Source organism: Rhea americana, unplaced genomic scaffold (genome assembly GCF_003343005.1).
Source record: "Rhea americana isolate MKP2758 unplaced genomic scaffold, rheAme1 scaffold_37, whole genome shotgun sequence".
NCBI lineage: Eukaryota > Metazoa > Chordata > Aves > Rheiformes > Rheidae > Rhea > Rhea americana.
In genome coordinates this window covers 3,485,934-3,493,762 of record NW_028186501.1, presented here as the reverse complement: position 1 = coordinate 3,493,762, position 7,829 = coordinate 3,485,934, and the positions used below count along the sequence as shown (strand labels likewise).

General features: G+C 40.2%; 1 long non-coding RNA gene across 1 annotated transcript; it reads right to left on the bottom strand.

The window, feature by feature from the left end:
- Positions 1-318: 318 nt before the first annotated feature.
- LOC146591512 (uncharacterized) lies at positions 319-1,636 on the bottom strand. The gene is made up of 2 exons (XR_014896789.1): positions 1,555-1,636; positions 319-1,232 (listed from the first exon to the last, which is right to left on the bottom strand). It is a non-coding gene; the product is annotated as an uncharacterized LOC146591512 (long non-coding RNA).
- Between the last annotated feature and the right edge of the window lie 6,193 nt (positions 1,637-7,829).

Below are 7,829 nucleotides of genomic sequence, written 5' to 3'. Positions count from 1 at the left end.
AAAAAATCTCCTTATTTCTCTGCCATATTTAAAACAGGATACTTGCAGATCTCTAATTAGTAGTCTGTTGACTCAGTATTTTTCTTGTCTGTTCACACCCATCACACTAAATAATGGAAATTTGATTACTGACTGTCTGCACCACAAGAACATAAATTTAATGCTGTTAAATGGCATGCTTACATGAAGTCTGTCCATAACCACTTTTTTCAATAACTACCTTAGAGTAATTAACTATTATTAAGCCTTTCACGCTGAGTTTGGGCAACCACTCTAAATGGAACAGAGTTCTGGACAGTACCAGATACACTTTAAACCTGGTCTCTAGGGTTTATTTCACCAGATTTTACATGCTTAACTGACCGAGTCTGTACTATGAAAACCAAGAGGCAACACAGAAAGTTTAGTTCTACTCTAGCTAAAACAAATGAAATCTGATGTTCTAGACTTTATCCCCAGGGTTACAAAGAAGAAAGTATTTTATTTATATTGTCTAATAATTAGCAATGAATAGTCACTGTAGAACCATCCCAGCAACAACAGTTGAGGATCCTGTACAAGGAAAAGTAAACACAACGAAAAGACTGCAACTATATAGATACTTCAACAAATATACTTCCTTCACATTTTAGAGTTCCCAGACCAAAGAGGAGGAAGACACAAGAAGGCTAAAAATAAAGAAAGAAAACTGGTTCATCTRTGTAGATGTATTGGTGAATACAGTTGCAAAATCAATAATTATACAGTCTAGGCATGTAAATCTGCACTAAAAACACCAAAGGGTAAAGAAAAAACATCTGTTAACAGAATATAACCTGAAATCCTGAAATATCTCCAGGCAATTCCAAGCCCTTCACAAGCAATACCGTCACCCAGCTTCTGTCGGTGCCCAGCTCCAGGGTGCCCAGTYTCCTCCCCGGTCACAGGCTGTCCGCAGTTCTGCGGTGAGCTCCCCTTGAAACGTGCCCGCAGTTGCCAGCCACGACCRCTTCCAGCACCAGGTATGTCCCCATTTAATAGCACTTACATACACATTTGTCTTCACTCTTCACTTTCTGCTGAAGATTTTCCGCTCTTGTCCGTCGCTTTGAGAGAGGAGACTTCCCCTGCCTCTCACGCAGGTCAGGATTTGCGACCGCTTCCTGAAGGATGGCAGGTTATGGCAATGAACGACTCTCCGTTGCTCCTCTCACAACTCTTTAAGCTCAGGCCTGAAGTAGGCAACATAAATTCTGAAACAAACGTCTGGGTCATTATGCAGCACAGCATTAAATAATACAACAGTTCCATGAATTCAGACGGCATTCATAAGTTTCCTACAGTCAGATGTCCTAGACCTTCATATTATATTTCTATGACTTGGTGCCACAGGATTCTGAGGACTCTCGAAGCGCTTTGCTGCAGAAGAAAGTTGTATTGCTGCATAACTTTAAATGTGTCTATAAACCAGTACGGTTAGACTGAAGACTGTATGGACACTTATTCCCACACAAAGTAGCTGGTTATGGTTTAATTAAATCTGTTCCTGATCAAAACAGGCAAAATTGATATTACCTGTACTGATTTGAATTTTATTTTCGTTGCAGAGGGACAGCCTTCTCTGGCAGATGAGCCTCAGAAGTGCCGGCGGAGCGCCGGTAAGGGACGGCTCCMGCGGCAGCACCGCAGAGCTGTCTCCGGAGGCAGGGTACGTCAGCGCAGTCTCCGCCGCTCCCCGTGTGCTGCTCAGGAACGGAGGTCTTCTCACGGGCGTGCGGCTGCCCAGTTCGTGGGAACGTGCTGAGGCCACACGCGAACGTATGCCTTCGCAAAACGGCAGCCGCTCCTGCCTTCGCCTTACACACCTCACTTCGACTTCCGATAGGAAACAGGACTTCTCGGTTGTCCGTCGCGAAGGGAGACAGGATTCTTGAAGGGCATGAACAAGAACGTCCAGGATAATTTTGAGCTGTCACATGAATGGAGCAGATAAGTAACTACTTCCTCCTCCTCTCTAATTTCAGTAACTTTTAATTAATTAACATCGATCAGATTGAGAATCCTTCAGATTCAGAGATAAAAGCCATTTTAAAAGCTCCAGGTACAGTAAAAAGCCAGATAACTATGCTTTGATGAAGTCAGATGGAATACAAACAAATTTGCTGCAATGAAAAAGTCTGAGTCATGAYTTTATATTATATCTTTTGCTGTAGAAAAAAGATCTAGGATCTAGGGAGTGGTTAACACAAAGGATGCTGAGTGAGGAGATTCGAGTTTGAATTTGCATTTCTGCTTATTTTAGTGACTTGTTGAGTAACAGTGGCAGACAAACTTACTCTGCTCCTTGCACTAGTTTTGGGTCTCGGAAATGTGATTAATAGTACTTCACAACACTTCTGCGAAGCGTTTTGCAAGTTTCCAGACAGAATAAGTCCCAGTTATGTGTATCACCATAACCATGCACGTGAAAGCAAATGCACTTTTTATTAATTGAGTAGCCAACCAATAAAATTCCAGTCCTGATTTAAGCAGCATACAAGCTAAGAATAAGGTATCACCACAACTTGAAAATATGTCTCACAAAGGTGCTGTCTGCTGATTTTGASCCCTGCAGTGAAGCCATTTGCACTAAGCAGAGGAATTCTGAGGACTGATCTGTCAAGGTGAGATTCCAGGAAGCCCTTCCCTGAGGGAGAGAGACTGGGAACAAATGGAAATAATTATACAGGAAAGGAAGTAACTAAGATTACTGTTGCAAGGACTGTTTTAGCCATAAGCTAACGCAGAGATGAAAAACTGTCATTAGACTGAAAGTGCTAGAAGCAGCAGAAATGCATGCAACTGAAAGGTTAGCAATTGGGTAGGAGAAAGGAGAAAAAATACTGCAGAATCTTCACTCTCAGCAAAAATCTAGAGAAAAATCCATCAGACCCTGTTTAAAGAAATCGTTTACAGTGATTTTCTTTACTCCCAAGTTATAGCGTGCATGTTCTCATTCCAGCCGAATAAGGGAGCCTTTTTGCTGATGCAGAACGCATCTTACTAGTTCATTTTCAGTACAATGCACAGAGAATTAGGTGCACAGTTCCTGTTAACAAGAATGGAGATTGCACACGTCTCCTTCCTTCCTGAACATCACGGAATAAATAATTTTAAGTGTGGGGCACAGAATGTTAGACACATAATTCTTGCTTTGGTTATTAGGAGCTGGAGGACTATGGTTAAAATCTATCCTAAAACAGAAGAAATATTTCTCTGCTATAGCAGTTCCTCCTATCTACCATTTACAAGAGCGATGACCAGTCTCAATACGCAGCAGTTGAATACAAATCAGCCTGCTAGCTTTGTATTGCGTACAAACGTCAGAAACAAGTCTGGATTTTTCCTTGCCAGGAAATAATGGAAACATCAACACAATCATATGTATTACTTCCAGTATAGTCTCAATCAAGGCACAATTCAACTCTTACGGGCTTTTGTGAATATACAACTGACCTTTTTAAGCTTGTGACACGGACTTCAGTGAGGCTTCACTGACTTCAGTATCTGCCCGAGTCTCAGAGGCGATGTGCTCTTTCAGTGCTCATCGAACTCATCAGGATTTCAGAGCGTGCAGCCGTACAGAGCCGGGCGCTAAGCACTCAATTCAGCACCCATGAAACAAGCCTGACATTGATCCCRGACTCCGACGGATGCAAGACGGGGGTCTAGCCAGGGGCTGAGACAGATTCATTGACTTCATAGCTCAAATGTGTTACTTGTGATTTAAAGAAAGACAGAAAATATTTCATGATAAAACTTTTAACTTGTTTGTAGGATTCTAATGTCTGATATTTCATGGTTTCTTTTAATTGGAGTTTTTTTCTCCTATGGTACTATCACGAGAAAAGGGGTACCTCTGTCTTACTAAATTGAACATGCTGGGACCATTCTCTGGCACTGGGGCCAGCTAGCACAGGATGGCCGTCATGCTTGCTACTAAAGTCTTCTACTCGTCAAAACAGAGCGGCATGTCCAAACTGTGTACTGGAAATGGCCCAAGCCAACTCTTAAGCCACGTCTAGGAACTGTCTGGGAAAGTGCTGACACAAGCCAAAGCCACGCTAGGGCCCAGCCTAACAACAGCAAGCGCGGATGATTGCATCCCAGGGCGCGGGACAGTCCCCGGCACCACTTCACATCCTAGCACAGAGCAGCACTGGATCAGCCCCTCGGAAGRACTACCACCTTCCCAGCAGTTTCTCAGCACTGCCTAGCACTACGGCTCTGCATTGCCTTAGAGGGACAACTTCCAGGGTTTAGACAAGTAACACATTTGCAATTGTTAATTTAATTTTTGATCTCTATATTAAGACTCCCATCAAGAGTGCCAGTTCTGTGCCAGCTGCAGTAGACAGATTTATTGTACAGCCATCTCTTAAATACAACCCACAGACTCATTTTTATGTTGGTCTCCAGGTAAGAATTATAAGGTTTCTAACCGGCAGTCTGAGCTCTACAGTCCCCTCTTTTTTCAGAAGGTAGCTATGACACGACACCCTTTATCAAAAGCTGAAACTAATACACTCTCTTTGTTTTTCATTTGAGATGATGGAGATTAGTTAGATGCAACTGGATTCTGTAATAATTAATGTTTCTCATGACAACATGTTACTGTATTTAAATCCTATAACTCAACTTTCCAGAATTGCTTGACAACATGGAGAATCTTCCAGTAAATTGACCAAATTCATTCCTGAATTATAACGTATAATAATGAAGTGAGACTGCAGTTAATGTAAAAGCTCAGCTACAGCTGAAAAGATACATGGCATCATTTCRTTCTTCCTCTGTTAAAACAAAATACGCTTGCTAAAGAACAGAAAGATAAAATTCAGCAATGTCCATATTGCTAAAATGTACTGTCTTTGAGTCTCTCACCGAAAGCTGCGTTTTTATAGAAAAGYGTTTATAGAATCAGGGCACTGAGACTACGCCAGCTACAAATTCTGTTTCACTTGCAACTCAGAAGAGGAATGATTTTCATACAGTACCAAATACTGTCCCTGTCTGGAGATCCTGTCTCTGAGCCTCTTAGTGCATCTATAAATAGCAAATCATCAACTCACCTATTCCGAGCTCATCACATACTCACTTTCCTTCACTGTCTTCCTGTTTGTTAAAGCTGTCACTGTGACTCAGATTTCCCCTACCAGATTCTCTGTGCAGGGAGATTCCCAGTACAGCGTAAGGCACCATGAAGTTATTAAGCTGCTTAGGTTTCTATCACCTAAGCTGCTTAGGTTTCTATCACCAAAAGCGATGTGCTTTTGAAGAACCTGACATTTGAAGCAATGTAATTACAATCGAAGGTCTCAGAGCTCCTAACTCCTTCAGCTAATAGAGACGGTCGGCGTCGTTTTGATGACAACACCAAAAACAGAGCGTCAGAACCCCAGACAAATGTCGTACACAAAACAACGACGAACATAAAGCCACGACCAAAAAGCTCCACGTAAGAATACAACATTTCCCYGACCCTCTTGCAAAACTCACTGCCATCCAGGCTGCGAGATCGTACAGCAATCTGCTTCTACTGCGGCTAGCCCTGTGCAACGAAGACATTAACACTGTAAAGCAAAGTGCTCTGTTGTTCTTTGTTTAAAGAAACAAAACGATAAAGATWTAGATTTCTCTGCCAGCACTCATTCTAATAGATTGTTAATTTTCAAGCTTTATTATACTCACTGAAATGACTAATTTCATCACCAATCTAATCTAGTTTTCCAACTCCTATAATGGTATTACTCACATATTCATCAAAATACTGGGTTGTTTGTACCAGAAATCTCCATATAACCTGCTTACTCAGTGATGTTAGAGATACCTGTCAGGCCCTAATATTTCATTTTCTGAATAAATGTCTCACAGAATCCACATCCTGAATGTGAAAAGAGTAAAATATTCTTTTGATTKTTCATTTGAAATATTTTCTCCAGACTTCAAAAAAGAATGTAAAACAGCATGCAATCAGCAGTAACACCAACTCAGTTAGATAAACTGATACACAGATATTTAATAGTATTCTGTATGCTTTACAGTGATGGAAAACCAACGAGTCCCACTCTTATATCTCACCTCTGTTTTCCAGATTTAGGGATGAAATGTCCCTGAAAATACTGTCCAAACTCTCCATTTATGTTGACTGTTCACAGTTAGCTTTGATACCATAACTAACTGACATGCACTATATAATTTATTTTTGTGCATTCCCATCCTTTATATCCAAAACAAATTTGAAGATCTGTCCTTGAGCATGCCCAGCACTGGACTGACTGACATTACTGTGAGTCCTACCACGCTCTCACTGAATTCAGTAAAGGAAGTATTGTGATTGACACAGAGGCTCTGTTTCTCATTAAAGAAAAACAATACAAAATTATTTATTTCTTAATCTAGCTCATACAGAAATGCTTTGACATTAATACCTACACGACAGCAAGGCAGACATAATTATAAGAGTTGTAAGTCCGTCCTTCTTTAATTGGATGTGCGAGCCTTGTTAGAGCTGGAGAGGTAGGTTATGGTTGCCTTCCATGTTGACTCTCCATAGTTTTTATGTGCTTAATAAGCAAACACAAAATTTAGAATAAAAACAAGCAGTAATTTAATTTAGTACTTTAGAGTACTTCAAAGAATCCTTCTAGAATTATGGAACTGCAGAAAAATGGAGGTGGAAATGAGTTGAAGTGATCACCTGACCTCAAGGTAGCTCAACCGCGTGCACACCTCTCCTGTCAGATGTCTTTCTAGACCTGCTGCAGCCTCCCTAAGCAGTCAGTTCCAAGGAATGGATACTTCCAGGCCCTGCTTTAAATCTGTCTACTCTCTTTTGTGTCACATAATTTCCATTCTTTCAATCTTTGTCCAGACAAGTGAGCAAAGTAATGATTCCTAGATCTTTGATCGTTTTTGTTGCTTTACTCTAGATCCTAACTCACTTGTCCGTATCTTTAAGTGAAGTGGCCAAGTACTTGCAAAAATACACTTCAGCTGAGCTGTAGACACTTAGAAGTTCAATTTCAAGCCAAAACAAGAATGCTCAATAAAAATCTGATACATACAACATTACAATTACAATGTATAATTTATTTAAGAAGAGGCCTATTTTGTACTGTCTCTTGTTCAAAGTTTTGGAGTCAACTGACTGATTCATAGCTTTGACAAAAGGAAATGAAACATTAATTCTTTGACCTTTTAAAAGAAAACTGAGTTGTGTAACATATTCTTGGAACTGAAGGCTCGTATTGAAGACAATTTGGCTCCTTACTTCAGGTGTGCATATCTCAGTAGTTATATTTTTTTTCTATGAAATATATAAACTGCCAAATACATCTATTTGTTTATCAAGAGCTTTGATAGTTGATCAGCAATAGCGAGACTACTCTCTTTCTTGGCAGTTATTATCTTTTCATTATTTTCTGGTACTTCCCTGCCTGACTATATTCCCCGTCATYACCTGTCTCACTTAGACTGAAACCCTTTAGGGTAAAACCAACAAAATGGTTTTGTYTGTGTAGCATGTCTAGTATGCAGGCTCGTGGCCATGACCAGAAGTCTAAGACAATATGATAATGCAAATACAAAAGTAGTATGTTAAAAGAATCCAATGCCACATATTGAGAACATGTTTCTGCTCTGCTTTAAAACARGAATAATAATAATTTTCTTGTGGTCTTGCTTATACTGTTAGGTATTTTTGTCATGGGAGCCAGTTGCAACAAGTAGAACCCTGATACAGTTAAAACATATTTAAAGTTAATTTAAAATAATGTGCTCTCTCTCTAGACTCGTTCATCCTGACAAAGAAA